The sequence below is a fragment of the Tamandua tetradactyla genome, chromosome 3, assembly GCF_023851605.1.
Source record: "Tamandua tetradactyla isolate mTamTet1 chromosome 3, mTamTet1.pri, whole genome shotgun sequence".
Taxonomy (NCBI): domain Eukaryota; kingdom Metazoa; phylum Chordata; class Mammalia; order Pilosa; family Myrmecophagidae; genus Tamandua; species Tamandua tetradactyla.
Genome location: NC_135329.1, coordinates 85,762,239 through 85,781,553, shown reverse-complemented (window position 1 = coordinate 85,781,553; position 19,315 = coordinate 85,762,239). Strand labels below are relative to the sequence as shown.

The 19,315-nt window shown below is 35.4% G+C and overlaps 1 protein-coding gene across 2 annotated transcripts in view; it reads right to left on the bottom strand.

The window, feature by feature from the left end:
• MAP3K2 (mitogen-activated protein kinase kinase kinase 2) overlaps positions 1-19,315 on the bottom strand; it is a 101,957-nt gene that overhangs the window by 73,843 nt on the left and 8,799 nt on the right. The window contains exon 1 of one of the 2 annotated variants that reach the window (XM_077153486.1): positions 125-2,816. The exons of the other annotated variant lie outside the window; for it this stretch is intronic. The gene's annotated coding sequence lies outside the window, so the exon portion shown is untranslated. Of the gene's footprint in view, positions 1-124; positions 2,817-19,315 lie in introns of those variants that run through there. 2 annotated transcript variants of the gene reach the window in all.

Below are 19,315 nucleotides of genomic sequence, written 5' to 3'. Positions count from 1 at the left end.
TTTGGACTAAGAAAAAGCATTTATATATATATTGCAATGCTCCTATTAGTACATAAACCTCAATTATAAGCATTCATTTCTATAAGGTGACACACAGAAACTTTACTAGAAGTGTGATATACACCTTCTGAAATGGCTCACAAGGATCCAATTCCCTGGTATTCATGTGCTTGTGTTATGTCCTCCTCTTGAATGTAGCTAGACCTAATGACTCACTTCCTAAAAAAAGAATATGACAAAAGTGATAAGTGTCATTTCTGGGATTAGGTTATAAAAAGACTGTCGCTTTACCTAACGTGATGTCTTCAAGGTTCATTCAGGTTGTGGCATATATCAGAACTTCATTCTTTTTTATGGCTAAGTAATATTCCATTGTTACTTACATACATTTTCTCCACACATTCATCTGCTGATGGTCATTCAGGTTGCTTTTACCCTTTGGTCATTGTGAATAACACTACCATGAATATTGGTGCATAAATTTCTGAGTCCCGGTTTCCAATTCTTTTAGTTATATACAGAAAATGGGTAATTCTATACTTAACTTTTTAAGGAACTGCCCAAAAGTTTTCCACAGTGATTGCACCATTTTGCATGCCCACAAATAATGGTTCCTATTTCTTTGCACTTGTCATTTACCATTTTTTAAATCACAGCCATTTAGTTGTGAATAGTATCTCATGGTTTTTTATTTCCATGTCCCTAATAATTAAATATGTTGAACATCTTTTCATGTGCTTATTTTACCATTTATATGCTTCTCTAGGAGAAATGCGTATTCAAGTTCGTGGCCAATTTTTAACTGAGTTGTCTTTTTATTGCTTCACTGGACTGTTTTTAATTTTTTTTATTTTTGAACTATTTTTACTTTGAGCCCTGATATAATCCATTTTCCATACGAGAGTCACCTTTAAAACAAAAAAAAAAAAGAGCACCGCTCTGCTCAGAATCTGTCAGTAGCTTCTCATCACACCCTAAATATTAAAAGCCCTTGCCATGGCTTATGTGGCTCTATACAGCCTGGTCCTTCCTTACTTCTGAGCATCATCTTCTACTTTACTAAGGGTTAGGACACTGATTCCTTCACCAAAACTACCAAAACAGATGAGTCCCTCCAAATAAGAAGGCTGTTTAAATGTTATACACCCCAAAACATGACTATCCACTTCAATGGCATGCACTCCCATGATTTTCCATACCCCACCTCACTCTGCATCAGATACTCTTCTTGGTGTTATCTGGGGTTCTGTCTTCACACTACTATCCTTTTCATTCAACTGGCTCTACTGGAACAGCAGCACCCTTTTCTGTGATTTCAACCACCACCACCTGTAAGATGGATTTTAATCGCCAAATCTTTATCTCTAATAAATTTTTCTAATAGATTTTTTCACCTTCAAACTTCAACTCATATAAAATTATGTTAGACATTCCCATCCGTGGCCACTTGCAAGTATGGCAAAGCGGTAAGCTAAAAAGAGTTCCTGATGCTCTCCAGACTCATATGAAAAAATTAATCCACTTATTTGGTAATCCTTTGAATGTGACTATTATACAGAGCTAGATATTTATAATCCCTAATATAGTGAAATACAGAGAAGATGAGAATCTGAGCTATCATTCCCTAATTTTATCTCTTTTACATAGAGGGTTTCCACATAAGACTGTTGTTCAGACTATCAAAGTGAAAAAAGCTTCATAATTCATAAAACACTGGGAAAATTACTCAGAAGGGTTTTGCCTCAGTAGTGGAAAAAATTTGCCCTAGACTAAATGCTACATTAGTTCCATACAACAAAGCTTAAAAGCAAGACACAAAAGGATCTGTTCCCAAGTAATTTAAATGCATCCCAGAACAAAGACTATTTACAGGAATACAAAAATATCTAGCATCCAGCAAAGTAAAATTCATAAACACATGTGTGGCATCTAATAAAACAGTAGCAGGTATGCAAAGCAGAAGGAAAATATAACTCAATCAATCAATATAAAATAGTTCCAAAATGATATAGATATCAAAATTACTAAACAAGGCCATTAATACAACTGTCATAACTACATTCTGTAAGTTCAAGGATGTAGACAGAAGATGTGAAGTAGAGGCATGGAATGTTTGCTTTTAAAAGGAATTTTTACAAATGAAAACTAAAATATCTAAGATGAAAAATACACTGGAAGACATAAATAAATAAAATCAGAAATGAGGAGGTCATTATCAAAAAAAAAAATACATTGGATGAAATTAACAAAAGCCAATCACACACTGCAGAAGAATTAATGAACCAGAACACACCGTAATAAAAATGGTGAAAAAATTAAATATACTGAAAAAAAAATGAACAGAGGATGAGTAAGGCATAGGACAACTTGAAACTGCCTAATATATATGTAACTTAAGTCCCAAAATAAGAAAACAGAGAAAAGTATATTTGAAGAAATAATTGCTGAAATGTTTCTAAATTTGAAGAGAACTACAAGCCCATAGATTCAAAAGCTCAACAAATGTCAAGCACAAAAAAAAAATACTACACTTTGATTACATCATAATGTAAGTGTTGCAATGTAATTACATCATAATCAAAGTGCTTAGAAGACAATGTAATTACATCATAATCAAAGTGCTTAGAAGACATGATGCATAAAGAAGAATAAAAGGCTGTAGAATTCTCCTCAGGAACAATGCAAGCTAGAAGACAAGGAACAACATCTTTAAAGCAATGAAAAAGAAAACATCAACAAAAACAAACTGCCCACATAGAATTCTAGATTCCTTCAAACATATCTTTCAATTAAAAAAAGAGTAATAAAGACTTTCCTGGATTTTAAAAAAGGAGAAAATAAGAAAGAAAGATGAAGGAATTCATTATAAAAAGATCTGTACCAATAAACAAGAGAGTGATAGAGGCAAAGGAAAATGATACCAAATCTAAATCTGGCACAACACAAAGGTATGTTAAACATGTAGCTATATATAAAAGACATTTTCTCTTATTTTTAAAATTTCTTTAAAAGCTAAATGTTTGCTTTAAGGCATAAAATGTGCAAAAATGAGAAGTTATGACAACAGTTGAACAAAGGCCAGAAGAAGAAAGAATGAAAGTAAAGTTCTTGTATTCCAGACGAAACTGTGTATTATTGGAAGGTACACTTTAAGTTAAAGACGTAAACTATGGCCTGTAAGTTAAACACCAAAAAAGTAAAAAGAACTATAACTAATTAGCCAAAAACAACAAAAAAGATAAAATGCAATCATAAGGAAGTGGGGTCCTGTTGGGCTGTACAGGTTAGTGTGATGCTCTGATACATTCGAGAGTACTTTAGGCAGAGAATAAAAAAGTATTTGCAAAGTCCCCGTGGGGAACTGGGGAGAAAGGAGGAAATATTCAACTTCCCCATCTGGGAAATTCCTGATATTCTCGTAAACATGGGGACTACAAATTCAATAGGCTAAACCCTCAATCTTGGGGCTTGCCATATGAAGCTTAATCTTGCAAAGGAGAGGCTAAGCTTACTGCTAATTATGCCCAAGAGTCACCCCAGAGAACCTCTCTTGTTGCTCGGATGTGGCCTCTCTAAGCCAATTCAGCAGGTGAACTCACTGGCCTCCCCCTACAGGGGACATGACTCCCAGGGGTGTAAATCTTCATAACAAATGCAGGACTTTACTCCCAGAGATGAGCCAGGACCTGGCATCATGGGAATGAGAAAGACTTCTTGACCAAAAGGAGGGAGATATCAGTGGTTAAGAGATTTCAAAGAGTCAAGAGGTTATCCTGGAGTTTATTTATTCTTAGGAATTATATAGATATCCCTTTGTAGTTTATTGAATATTGGAATGGCTACAGGAAAGTAACTAAATCTGTTGGGCTGTATTCCAGTAGCCTTGATTCTTGAAGAGGACTGTGTAACCATATAGCTTGTACACTGTGACTGTGTGATTATGAAAACCTTGTGTCTGAGGATCCTTTATCCAGGGTATGGACAGATGAGTAAATAAATAAATAAATAAATAAGGAGAATAAAAAAATAAAAAAATAATAGGAGGAGATGAAGGGTAAAAAATTAAAATACTGTGGGTCAAATGATTTATAGATTCAAAGCAATATCAATTAAAATCCCAAAAACTTACTTTGCAGAAATAGAAAAACCAATAACCCAATTTATTTAGAAAGGCAGGGTGCCCTGAATAGCTAAGAATATCTTGAGAAAGAAAAATGAAGTGTGAGATCTCACACTACATGACTTTAAAGCATACTATGAAGCTACAGTGGTCAAAACAGCATGGTACTGGCATAAAGACAGATATACCAACCAACGGAATCAAGCAGAGTGCTCAGATATAGACCCTCTCATCCATGAACAATTGATCTTTGATAAGGCAGTAAGCCAACTCACCTGGGACAGAGCAGCCTCTTCAATAACTGGTCCTTGGAGAACTGGATAACCATATGCAAAAGAATGAAGGAGGGTCCATATCTAACACCTTATACAAAAATTCACTCAAAGTGGATCAAAGACCTAAGCATGAGACCTAAGACCATAAAACTTTTAGAAGAAAATGTAGGGAAATATCTCAAAATTTTTAAGAGGAAGCGGGTTCCTACATCTTACAACCAAAGCACAGCATTAAAGAAAGAAATAGATAAATAGGAACTCCTCAAAATTAAACACTTTCGTGCATCAAAGAACTTCGTCAAGAAAGTAAAAAGGCAGTCTACACAATGGGAGACAATATTTGGAAACCACATATCAAATAAGGCTTTAGTATTCAGAATATATAAAGAGATTATTCAAATCAACAACAAAAAGATGAACAACTCAATTAAAAAATGGTCAAAAGACATGAGCAGACACTTCTCAGAAGAGGAAATACAAATGGCTAAAAGGCATATGAAAAGATGCTCAACTTCACTGGCTATTAGGAAATGCAAATCAAAACCACAGTGAGATATCACCTCACACCCACTAGAATGGCCATCATCAAAAAAAAAAACCGAAAACGACAAGTGCTGGAGAGGATGTGGAGAAAGAGGCACACTTACCCACAGTTGCTGGGAATATAAAATAGTACAACTGCTGTGGAAGGCAGTCTGGCGGTTCCTCAGGAAGCTAAGTATAGAACTGCCAAATCATCCAGCAATCCCACTGCTAGGCATCTATTCAGAGGACATTATCAAGGCAAGGACACAAATGGACAACGGCACACCAATGTTTATAGCAGCATTATTTACAATTGCCAAAAGATGTAAACAGCCATCAACAAATGAGTGGTTAAACAAGCTATGGTATATACATACAACAGAACATTATGCAGCTGTAAGACAGAATAAAGTTATGAAGCATTTAACAATGTGAATGGACTTTGAGGACATTAGGCTGAGTGAAATTAGCCAGAAACAAAAGGACAAATACTGTGTGGTCTCACTAACATGAACTAACATTAACGAGTGAACTTGGAGAACTGAAGTTAAGAACACAGATTTATTACGAGATAGAAAGAGGATAGAGATTGGGCATTTGGTGCTGAAGGAATACAGATTATGGAACAGGACTGACTGTACAAATTCAGAAATGGATAGCACAATAGTACTTGAGCGTAGCATAACAATATTAGGTACACTGAATGAGAATGAATATGAGTATGATAGACGGAGAAGGGCTGGGGACACATATTAAACCTGAAAAAAAGATAGAGGATAAAGACTGGCATGGTATAATTTAGGAATGCCTAGAGTGTATAATGATGGTGATCAAATACACAAATTTAAAAATGTTTTGGCATGAGGGAGAACAAATGAATGTCATTATTGTAGGGTGCTGAAAACAGAAGGTATATGGGAAAAATTACAAACAATGTAAACTAGGGTCTATAGTCAACAGTAACACTTTGACTATATTCTTCCAGACAGAATAGTCTGGAAGAAAAGGAAATGTCTTCAGATGGATATGGTGGCGAAGGCATGTCTATACAACTAGGACGGATTAAATGATGTGTGAATAAAACTATTTAAAAACGAACAGAGAGAAACAAGTGTAAGAGAAAACGTGGAGAGAGACCTGTACCTATTCACTGTCAGTAGGGAAATGAGAGGTCTAGCCCTTTGGAGGGCAGTGTGGTGTTTCCACAGGAGGCTGGGGGTGGGTTTGCCATTTGATCCTGAAACCTATACCTGGAAGAACTGAGTGTGAGAACAGGAATGGATATTTGCACACTGGTGTTTATGGTAGCAGTGCTCACATCCACAATGAACGGAAGTGGCCTAAAGGTACAAGGACTGAGGAATGGAAAGGGGAACTATGGTGTGTACATACAATGGACTACTAAGCAGCAGCAAAAAGGAATGAAGTTGGCAGGCATGCAACTAAATGAATGAATCTTAACAGCTGTATGTTGAATGAAATGTCAGGAACAAAAAGACAAAAATTATCATACCTCAATTATATGGACTTAACTATAATATAAAAACATGGTGAACTAAAGTTGAGAGCATGGGTTATGAGGTTGGGGCCTATTGTAAAGGGTCCTAGATTGTATGCTCTTACAGCAGTCACATATATTCAGCAGGTGTAACTGTTAATTCTAAATTCTGAGATACTGAGCTGTTTATCGGTAACAGTCTTTTCCAGAAACTTCAGGTATTTATGTGACACCTGAGATTCAGAGTTAGCGCTCCAAAGCTAAAAAAAAAGTCAGCAGTACCCCATACAGGAACTGTTTAAAAAGCTGAAAAAGTAATCAGATATCAAGTAGAGATATGAATGAAGCTGATCTGGATAGAACTAAGGTATATCAGAAGACTGGATAAAGGATGATATCACCCATATTTTAAAACTTCAACTTCTGTGTGAGACTAAAGGGAGAGATGTGCAAAATAAATATTTTTGATAATGCATTTCCTAATTTAACTTGTATGATCATGTACCGTAAGTACAAAGAATAGGGGATGAGATTTTGTTGCTCTGTTCAGGTTACTGTGATGCCCTGATAAATCTACAGTGATTTGGACAGTGAATAAAGAAGTATTTGCAAAGGTCCCTTGGGGGGAAAAAAGAAAAAGACAGAAATATTCAATGTACCCATTTGGAGAATTTCTAGTATTCTCACAAACAATAGGGCCAACCAAATCAATAGGCCAAGCCCTTGATCTTAGGGTTCACCCCTATGAAACTTATTCCTGCAAAGGATAGGCTACATCTACTTAAAATTTGGCCTAAGAGTCACCCCCGGAGAACTTCTTTTGTTGCTCAGATGTGGCCTCTCTCTCTAAGCCAACACAGCAAGTGAACTCACTGCCCTCCCCCTCTGTGTGGGACATAACTCCCTGGGGTGTAAATCTCCCTGACAACATGGGACAGAAGTCCTGGGATGAGATGGGACCCAGCATCAAGGGATTGAGAAAACCTCCTTGACCAAAAGCAGAAAGAGAGAAATGAAACAAAATAAAGTTTCAGTGGCTGAGAGATTTCAGAGTCGAGAGGTTATCCAGGAGGTTATTCTTATGCATTATATAGATATCCCCTTTTTACTTTATGGTGTATTGGAGTGGCTACAGGGAAGTACCTGAAACTGTAGAGCTGTGTTCCAGTAGCCTTGTTACTTGAAGATGCCTGTTTAATGATACAGCTTTTACAATGTGACTGAGTGATTGTGAAACCTTGTGTCTGATGCTCCTTTTATGTATGGTAAGGACAAGTAAGGAAAAAATATGGATAAAAAATAAATAATGGGGGAACAAGGGTTAAAATAAATTGGGTAGATGAAAATATTAGTGGTCAATGAGAGAGAGGGGTAAGAGGTATGGTATGTATAAGTTTTTTCTTTTTATTTCTTTTTCTGGAGTGATGCAAATGTTCAAAAAAATTATTACAGTTATGAATACACAACTATGTGATGATATCATGAACCACTAATTGTACACCATGTATAGAATGTTTGTATGTTAAGAATGTTTGTATGTTGCTTTATCAATATAAATATATATATATTTTAAATACTTTGGGTCAATGAAAGGGAAGGATAAGGAGTATGAGATGTATGAGTTTTTCTTTTTTCTTTTTATTTCTTTTTCTAAAGCGATGCAAATGTTCTGAAAACAATCATGGTGAAGAATACACAACTATGATGATACTATGAGTCACTGATTATATAGTATGGGCAGACTGTATGTGTGTGGAGATTTCTCAATAAAAAAAAATTTTTAATGCAATTATGTAAAAATTCCAAAGCAAAGCAGAAAAAAAGAAAAGGGAAACAAAACAAATAGCAAAAATAAAAATCAAATAGCAATTTCATGAGTTAAAACCCAATCAAGCAATAATTTGTTTAAATAACAAATTATCTAAATACCAGAATTAAAAGGCAGAGATGGTCAAACTGGATTTTTAAAAAAACAGGATTCAAATGTTTGCTGATGACAACAAATTGATCTCAAATATAATGATACTTGGTAAAAACTAAAAAATAAAACTAAAATGACAGAAAAAAGATACATCTCTTGGAGTAAAGAACATAACCAGGGATCAATAGGGTCATTTCTTGATTACAAAGGGGTCAATTTATCAAGAGGATATAATAATCCTACATATTTGTGATCATAATACAAGAGCTTCAAAATACATGAAGCAAAATCTAACAGAACTGAAAGGAAATACGTGACAGAACAAGCAAATAGAAAGTTAGTAAGGATGTAGAAAACATGAACAATACTTTAAACCATCTTGAACTATTTTGACATTTATAGAACATTCCTTCAGAAGGGGAAATATTACAATTATACAGAATTATTCATGATTTCCTGACTCAGATGTAAAAACGAAAATTCTTATTGGATAAATTATACTTGCAAATTTTCAAACTTTTCCAAAACTGAGATAAGCAAAATGAAAGTAAATAAGTAACACGCCAATAAAAAGAAAATGTGATTACATTTGAAATTGTTGTATGTCCTTCCAAACTACTGTAAATTCAAAATGTGGAGACTTCTGTACCTTTATGAAGGAGAATATTTAAATTATGACTTAGAGACTGGGTCATTCTTAGGTCATCTCACATTGTTTAACAAACCAAACTCTTAAATCTTCACTAATTTTTTAAAATTTTGTAAAACAATGTTCGCAAACCTTCAAACAGCAGAGAAGCTCTTAAAAATTCAAAAATGGGTTTGATATATCCTTGGTGTGAGGAAATGACTTGTGATAAGAGCAACTACAATCAGCACACCGCAGTGACAAGGTGTCCAGAGAAGACAGGGAGCATTGAGGATGTCAAGTGGGAAAATCAAAGGAGGAAGGGATGGCTCAGCATGTCAACACTACAAGGAGTACTATTGGGATCAACTGTTTAATTTCTTCAGCATTTGAATTTTTATGGTTGACCTGTTCCAGCACAGGTCCACGAACACGTTAGCTAAACTGTGCCATGATGGTGAAACAGTGACTTTCCCAATGTAGATATTATACAGGCATTTACCTAGAGCTCTATGTTCAGAAGAACATATACGTTTTACTGTGAATAAAAGGTATTATTTTCCTATCATTTAGAAAATCACAATCTATTTAGTCAAATTCTAAGTTTATATACTTCATACCCTCCATAATATGTAAAATTGGTCTTAAAAAGAAAAAGAATATAAGGGAATTTTAGACATAGCTATAGGTAGAGAAATGTGAACATAAAACCCAAAGAGCTTGACTATGATAGCACTCAATTTTTTAAATACAATTCATATTCTTATTAATCTAATAGGATTATTGAATTTGTGGATCATACAATATTCCTTGTTTCTCTATTATTTGTACAATATATGTACAAATAATATACATTTGTCCGACTGTTAGTTGGAGCACGAGTAATTATCAATAAATGATTTTCATCATCGTGGGTTCATTAGTTTACTCATGTTATGCTGGAGAATGGGATGCTTGGATTCATAATAGGACAGATTCTCAGGGGGCCTTTATCAACACTACTTGTACTTGAAGAAGAAAATAAAGGGTACCATGGCTCAGAAGCTGAAATTTTGGTAAACGTAAAGATATGGGATCCATCACTAATGTTACAAAAGGAAATACTTTTACTATCTATATCCAGGAAGCTCCCTACTATTTGTTGGTGCAAACAGGGATTTGTCCAAATGGTAGTCAAAAGTGTAGGCAAGCCCAAAAGTAGCTTCCCATTCTCAGACTCAGTGTCCTGAATCCAAGTTCAGTAGATAGTTGGATCTTTCCCTGTCGATGAACAGATTCTTTGCAAACACCCAGATTCCAGTCTTTGTTACCACTTCCACTTTCCAGTAATAGCAGCCAGAAGTGAACTGAGAGGAACTCAGGACACAAATTAATAGCTGAATCTCTCAGCAGATTCTTTTAGCTTCTGTTTGACAGTCCCACATTGGACACTCTTCCAGTTGTAAGAAATGCTGAGGAATTCATTGGCTGTGCCAATATCCAAGGTCATATTCACCTGGAACTTCAACATTTTTGAGTTCTTCAGTAGATTATTTCCTAAGTGGGGCTCCAGTTTCTTGACCCTGGCAACCAGCTTCCCCAGCTGCAAATTGGGCCTGATGTCATTCTTCAAAGAGGCCACGGGAGAGAAGAGGCACAACAAAACCTCCCATCAGGCTCCTTCTTCAGTGAACTGATGCAGTACAGGCAGCAGACATTTCCACATTTCAGATACATTGGTTTTTCAAGATAGTCCAGGCAGATAGGATATCTACTTACTTATTTAAAGTATTCAGCCATGAACACTGTCTGCAGGAAAATGAGCATGATAATGGGGTTTCCATGAATGGAATGGAGCTTGGAACTCTTTCATCTTTACATGCATAGAGTTGGCATATATCTTCTATGGCATTCACTAGCACTAGATAATGAAGATACAATATAAACACAGATATAAAGGAGTCATGACCCTAACTTTCTGATATCTGGAATATAGTTAGAGTGAAAGACATTGGAATGAAGGAGAATGTGAAAGAGACTAGACCTGAGCTGTCCAGTATGGTACTCTCCAGCCACATATGGCTTTTGATCACCCGAAATGGAGTTAACTGGAATTAAGTTCTGCTGTGAATGTAAAATACACACTGGATTTCAAAGACCTCTATACCACTAGATTTTCCTTGGATCTCCAGGTACTTCCAAAGGCAGCTTAGTTTTTCAAGAACATTCCTTTGAAGTTCACATGAAATATTTAACAAGACAGATTAATGAACCATGAGATACTAAATTTAATTCACTCATAAAAGTTTTATCACAAAATGTGTAACTTATTAATTTCTTAGTAAAATAATTTATTTTACTTCATAATCACACAAAGTATGTACCCTGAACACAAACAAATTAAACTAAAAATCAGAAAAAAGTTATCTGGGGCAGGCCACGGTGGCTCAGCAGGAAGAGTTTTCACTTGCCAAGCTGGAGATTCGGATTCGATTTCCGGTGTCTGCCCATCCAAAAAACAAAGAAGAAAGTTATCTGCAAAATCCCAAATATTTAGAAGCTAAATAGCACACATCCAAATAAGCCACAAATAAAAGGAATTCAAAAAGGAAGTTAGAAAATATTTGAACTTCTGATATGAAAATTTTCTAAATGAAAATTTATAGTATACACCTAAAGCAGTACTTAAGGAGAAATTTGTAGCACTAAAATGCCTACATTAGAAAGAAAGGTCTCAAATAAACGACCTCAACTTCAGCCAAATAAATCAGAAAAAGAAGAGCAAATTAGAGTCAAAGTAAGAAATAATAAAAATCAGGGTGAAAATAAATGAAACAAACAAACAAAAAATAGAAACAACCAATAAAACCAAAGGCTGATTCTTTTAGAAGATCAATCAGCAAAACAAGTGAAAATACAAATTACCAATATCAGAAATGACAAATTCTACAAATATTAAAAGGATAGGAAAATATCATTTTAAACAATTTTATGCCAATAAATCCAATAACATGAAACTGGCAACATTCCTCAAAGAAACAAAATGTATTTAAACTGTAATTAAACATCTTTCTACAATGAAAATGGCAGGCCCAGTTAGTTTCAAGGGTGAAGCCACTGAATAATGAAGGAAGAAATAATACCAATTCCATATAATCTTTTCCAGAAAATTAAACACAAGGGAATACCCCTACCTCTTTCTATGAGAACATCATCATCCTGACATTAAAACCAGACAAAAGCATTACTAGAAAACAAAACCACAGATCAATCTCTCTCATGATAGGTTAATAAAATTTTAGTAAATTAAATCCAACAATACATTAAAAAGATAATAAACCAAGTAAGGCTTATTCTAGAAATGCAGGGTTGTTTTACATTGGAAAATAAATTAATGTGATTCATCATTATTAACAAGTTAAAAAAGTAAACCCATATCATCATCTCAGAGGGAAAGAGCATTTGACAAAATCTTAACATCCATTCCTGTTTTGAAAAAAAAAAAATTATTGGCCAACGCTAGAAGGAACCTTTCATAATTTGATAAGAGGCATTTATGAAAAATTTACATCAGGGACAAAGAAGATCATGGTATACTGATAAACGGGTCAATCCAACAAGAAGTCATAAAGATTATAAATATATATGCATCTATCAGCAGAGCACCAAAATATATGAGGCAGATGACAGATTTAAAGGGACAAAGAGACAATTCTACATTAATTATAGGAGATTTCGAGGCACCACTTTCAATAATGGATAAAATGTTTACATAGATCAATAAGGAAACAGAAATCCTGAATGATATTCTACACCAGCTACACCTAACAGTACACTTCACCCAGCAGCAGCAGCAGCAGCAGCATACACATTCTTCTCTAGCGAACAAGGATCATTCTCCAAGAAAGAACATATGTAGGTCATAAACAAGTCTCAATAAATTAAAAAACATTGAAATCATGCAAGTATCTTTTCTGGCCACAAAGGAATGACGCTAGAAATCAATAACTGGGAGAAATGGAAAATTCACAGATACATGGAATCGAATAATGAAATCTCAATAAATACACTGGCAGACTGTTTTGTAAAACTGATTGTAAAATTGAAATAGAAAGCAATAGACCTAGAAATGGCCAAAATGATTTTGAAAAAGCAAAACAAAGTTTGAGGACTAACATTACTTGATTTCAAGACTTATTATAAAGCTGTAATAAGACAGTGTGATATCAGCCTAAAGACAGACAAATGGATCAGTGGAACAGTATAGTCCAGATACAGACCCATATATATACACGTGTGTGTGTGTGTGTGTGTGTGTGTGTGTGTGTGTGTGTGAGAGAGAGAGAGAGAGAATATATATACGGTCAACTGATTTTTTGCAAAGGTGCTAAGACTATTCAGTAGGGAAGGATAACCTTTTCAACAAATATGTTAATACAATTAGATATCCATGTGCAAAAAAAACTGAACCTCAGCTCTTTCTCACACATATACAAAAATTAACAGAATGGTTCATAAACCTAAATGTAAGAGCTAAAACTTTAAAACTTCTAGAAAAATATCCTAGCGACCCTGAGTTTGGCAAAGATTTCTTAAATACAATGCAAAAAGTATACATTTTATAAGGAAAGTTGATAAACTGAACTTCCTCAAAACTGAAAACTTTATTCTTCCAAAGACAGCATTAAGAAACTGAAAATACACAAGGCATGGACTAGGAGCAAACATTTGCAAAACAACCAAATAAAGAAACAAGCAAAATACATGAATATATATTCACCAAAGAAGATAAACAAATGGCAAATACACACATGAAAGACACTCAACATTACAAGGATATTATGACAATGCAAATCGAAACCACAAGATTCCAAACTACCAGCCCTATGAAGCATTGGCAAGGATGTGCAACTAAACTTCTCATACACCACTGGCAGGAATGTCAAATGGTACAATCACTTTGGAAAACAAATTCTTGATGAGCTGAGACCCAGCATCAAGGGATTGAGAAAACCTTGACCAAAAGGGGGAAGAGTGAAATGAGACAAAGTGGCAATGGCTGAGAGATTCCAAACAGAGTTGAGAGGTTATCCTGGAGGTTATTCTTACGCATTAAGTAGATATCACCTTGTTATCCAAGATGTAATGGAGAGGCTGGAGGGAACTGCCTGAAAATGTAGAGCTGTGTTCCAGTAGCCATGTTTCTTGATGATGATTGTATAATGATATAGCTTTCACAGTGTGACCGTGTGATTGTGAAAACCTTGTGTCTGATGCTCCTTTTATCTACCTTGTCAACAGATGAGTAGAACATATGGAATAAAAATAAATAATAGGGGTAACAAATGTTAAAATAAATTTAGTTTGAAATGCTAGTGATCAATGAAAGGGAGCAGTAAGGGGTATGGCATGTAAAATTTTTTTTTCTGTTTGTTATATTTTTCTGTTGTCTTTTTATTTCTTTTTCTGAGTTGATGCTAATGTTCTGGGAAATGATCATGATGATGAATATGCAACTATATGATGATATTGTGAATTACTGAGTGTATGTGTTGGGAATGTTTGTGTTTCTTGTAATTTTTTTTTAATTAATAAAAAATTTAAAGAAAAATTCTTGGCCTTCCTTTCCGATCCGCCATCTGCGGTGAGTGTGAGCGCGTTGGCTCCTCTCCGGGCAGGGAACTTCTCGCTTCTCTCTGCGGTGATCTCAGGTTGAACCCTCGGATACAATAGAAAATGTGAAAGCCAAGATCCAGGATAAGGAAGGAATTCCTCCTGATCAGCAGTGACTGATTTTTGCTGGCAAGCAACTGGAAGATGGACGTACCTTGTCTGACTACAATATTCAAAAGGAATCCACTCTTCATCTTGTATTGAGACTTCGTGGTGGTGCTAAGAAAAGGAAGAAGTCTTACACTACTCTCAAGAAGAATAAGTATAAGAGAAAGAAGGTTAAGCTAGCTGTCCTGAAATACTATAAGGTGGATGAGAATGGCAAAATTAGTCGGCTTCGTCGAGAATGCCCTTCAGATGAATGTGGTGCTGGAGTTTTTATGGCCAGCCACTTTGACCAACATTACCGTGGCAAGTGTTGTCTGACTTATTGCTTCAACAAACCAGAAGACAAGTAATTGTTTGTGGATTAATAAAAAACATGAACTAAAAAAAAAAAAAAATTCTTGGCAACATATACCTACCATAGCCAGTCCACTCCTAGGTATTTACCCAAGAAAACTGAAAGCTAAGTCCATGCAAATACTTACACGCAAATGATCATTATAGCACCTCTACTTGTAATACTCAAAGTCTGGAGACCCAAATGTCCATAACGGGGGAATGGTTAAACAAATTGTATTATATCGCAGCACAATAAAGAGGAATGAACTATTGATACATGCAACAACATGGATGAATTTCAAAATAAAAATGTCAAGTGAAAGAAGCCAGACCCAAGAAAAGAGAGAGAGAACATACTGCATGACTCCATTTATGTAGAATTCTACAAAAATAAAAACTAATTTATATGACAGAAGGCAGATCATTGGTTGCCTAGGGACAAGGGATAGGAGAGAGGAACATGAGTAAACTTTTGGAAATAACAGATATGTTCACTATCTTGAGAGTCATAGCTTCACTCTCAAATTTTCACATGTGAAAATTTACTAAATTATTTACTTTAAATGTGCAGTTATTATATGTAAATTATATCAATCATGCTGTAATAAATTTATTCTGCAATACCACTACCACTGCAACTCTACTCACCGACTTTAAGCCAATTTATGAGTCACATCACAGAGCTTATCTCACCTTACAGACACCCCTTGCTTTGGGTTTTTAAAAATGATATTACATAGACTGACCACCCCTTTATTTACCAGACTATAAATGACTTTCTTCTTTTTTAATAAAATCAAATCTGCCATCATTGGTCAGATACATCAAAATGTGCATATTCAAAACTTCTGAAGACAATTTCACAGAAGTATTCCCCTACTAACCTGGTCACTTCTGGGGATGAGAAGAACTAAGTGACTGTAGTATAAGAAAAGGGGGGATTTTTCAATGAGTTTCTTTTTTGAATTTTCACTGTTTCTTTTCACGTTTTTTGAACTTCATACTACATTATTTTCTCAAAACAACATAAAATTCAAGTTGAATTTTTAAGATATTCTTAAAATATTATTAATAGGTAATAACAATAATAAATGTATAGCCTCCTGCATTAGCTGAGTACCTAAATGCAATATATTTGGTTGTCCTAATTTAATAGTTACATTTCACATGTAATATCAGATTGGTTGAACCCTCATATCACATATAAAGCAGCATTCATTTGTAAGCAGGCCTGCACAACCTCAGAGGGAGAGAAAAATCTAATTTCCATCTAGTAGCCTTTGTGGTCCTGATAGTCACATTTAGGATGTACTTCCTTCCTTTCTCCTATCAATTTAATAAAATAATTTTTTAGTTAATAAAATATTTTTATCTTTTCTTGAATCACTATTTCAAACTGCTTAGTTGGCAAATCACTAGGATGTTAGATAGGAACCCTGTATTTGATGCATGACTGCTCTACAAATCCACAATTTCTTTTAAAAACATTTTGAGTGTCTACATATCATTGCACAGTGGAGTACTATGGTTGAAAGTTTTAGAGTCACTCACAGACTTTGATTCAAAACAGAAGTTATGAAAAAAACAAAAAACAAAAAACAGGGCGGGCCACGGTGGCTCAGCAGGTAAGAATGCTTGCCTGCCATGCCCGAGGACCCGGGTTCGATTCCCGGTGCCTGCCCATGTTAAAAAAAAAAAAAAAAAAAAAAAAACAGCAGTTGTGTGTGAGTCTGGGTGGTTATGAACCCAATCGGCATATTCATTTCATTGCTTATAAAGTGAAGATAGCAAAGCCTATGTTCCAGAGTTACTTTGAGTGCTTGTTCTAGTTTGCTAGCTGCCAGAATGCAATATACCAGAAACGGAATGGCTTTTAAAAAGGGGGAATTTAGGGCGGGCCGCGGTGGCTCAGCGGGCAAAGTGCTTGCCTGCTATGCCGGAGGACCTCGGTTCGATTCCCGGCCCCAGCCCATGTAACAAAAACAAAAAAACAAAATACAATAAAACAAGAAAATGTTTAAAGATGTTTCCCTTTCTTCCTTCCTTCCTTCCTTCTATCCTTCCTTCCTTCTCTCTGTCTTTCCTTTAAAAAAAAAAAAAGGGGGAATTTAATGAGTTGCTGGTTTACAGTTCTAAGGCCGAGAAAATGTCCCAATTAAAACAAGTCTAAAGAAATGTCCAATCAAAGGCATCCAGGGAAAGATACCTTGGTTCAAGTAGGCCGATGAAGCTAGGGTCTCTCTCTCAAGTGAGAAGGCATATGGCGAGCACAGTCAGGGCTTCTCTCTCAGCTGGAAGGGCACATGACGAACACGGCATCATCTGCTAGCTTTCTCTCCTGGCTTCCTGTTTCATGAAGCTCCCTGGGAGGCGTTTTCCTTCTTCATCTCCAAAGGTTGCTGGCTCATGGACTCTCTGCATCTCATGGCTACATCATTCTGCTTTCTCTGAATCTCTCTGAATCTCTCATTCTCCAAAATGTTTCCTCTTTTATAGGACTTCAGAAACTAATCAAGACCCACTCAAATGGGTGGAGACATGTCATCCCTAATCCAGTTAAACAACCATTATTAACTAAATCACATCAACCAGGGAGATGATCTCATTACAGTTTCAAATATACAGTGTTGAATAGGGATTATTCTACCTTTAAGAAATGAGATTTATATTAAAACATGGCTTTTCTTAAGGGGCATACTTCCTTTCAAACCAGCACAGTGCTGAATAAGGTAAAATATAGTTCCTTGCACAAATACCTGACATCGAGATTTTTTTGATACATTTCAGTTCCCTTCTCTTCCTCCACAGAGCTCAGGGCTAAAGGCAGATTAAAGAGCAAACTGTGATTCTTTTCCTTTTTTCAGTTATTACACAGAAAAGGACTATATTTGTAATCTGTATCTGATTCTCTCATACTTGTTCATGTTCTGTCTCTCAATGGGTCATCCTCCCCAAAAAAATAAAGGCAGAAAGCACAGTGGTTAAGAGCTCAGACTCTGTCAAGAGATCATCCTGGAGGTTATTCCCTCACATTATATAGATACTCCCTTTTCAGTTTATGGTGTATTAGAGTAGGTAGAGGGAAGTACCTGAAACTGTAGAGCTGTGTTCCAGTAGCCATGTTTCTTGAACATGATTGTATAATGATATAGCTTTTACTACATGACTATGTGGTTGTGGAAACCTTGTGTCTGATGCTCCTTTTATCTAGGGTATGGACAGGTGAGTAAAAAATATGGATACAAAATAAAAAAAATAATAGGAGGAGCAAAGGCTAAAATAAACTGAGTAGACTGAAATACTAGTGGTCAATGAGAGGGAGGGGTAAGGGGTATGGTATGTATGAGTTTTTCTTTTTTTTTTTTCTGGAGTAATGCAAATGTTCAAAAAATGATCATGAACATTTGCATTACTCCAGAAAAAATATGTGTGATGATACTGTAAGCCACTGATTGTACTCCATATATAGAATGTTTGTATGTCAAGAATGTTTGTATGTTTGTTTGTAAAGTTTGACAATAAAAATTTTAAAAATTTTAAAAAAAGAGCTCAGACTCTGGAGCCAAACTGTCTGGACTTGAAATCTGCCCCCAGCACCTCCCAGCCCTGTAACCTCAGGCATGTTTGCCTGGGTCTCTAATCTGCAATATGAAGACTTACAGTAGCATAATACCACCATCAGACTGCTATAGGAATTAAACAAGCTAATGTTTGTAAAGTGCTTAGAAGGGGCCTGACATATAGCATAATTACGTCAATATTTGTTAAAATCAAGTTGATACACTCAGGGCCTTTTTTGTTTTGTTTTTTAGTTCTTAATCCACACTGAGAATGCTGGGAAATTTATTTTGAATGCCTACAAATCTTAAATTTTTACTACATTTTATCAGATTATCTTCAAAAAGAAATGGGGGGAGTTCTTAAATTGGAACCAAGCTAACAAATTTCATCTTTTCAAAACACTTTAAAATGGAAGGCTGACAGAAATAAGCTGTCTGTACCCTATTTTCCCCTGATATTTCTATGAGGCACCAGAAAGAAATACTCCTAACTGATTTACCAAAACATCACTCAGTGTTCACTGACAAGAACAACAATAATGGTTCTCTGAGCCTCTATTTCCTCACTTACAAAATGGGGACATAACTGTATCTCCTTCCTATGACCGTTAACAGGATAAAATAGTTTGTAAAGCACTTAGAATAGTACCAGAGCACAGTGAACACACAAAAAAATAACAGTTAACTTTTAT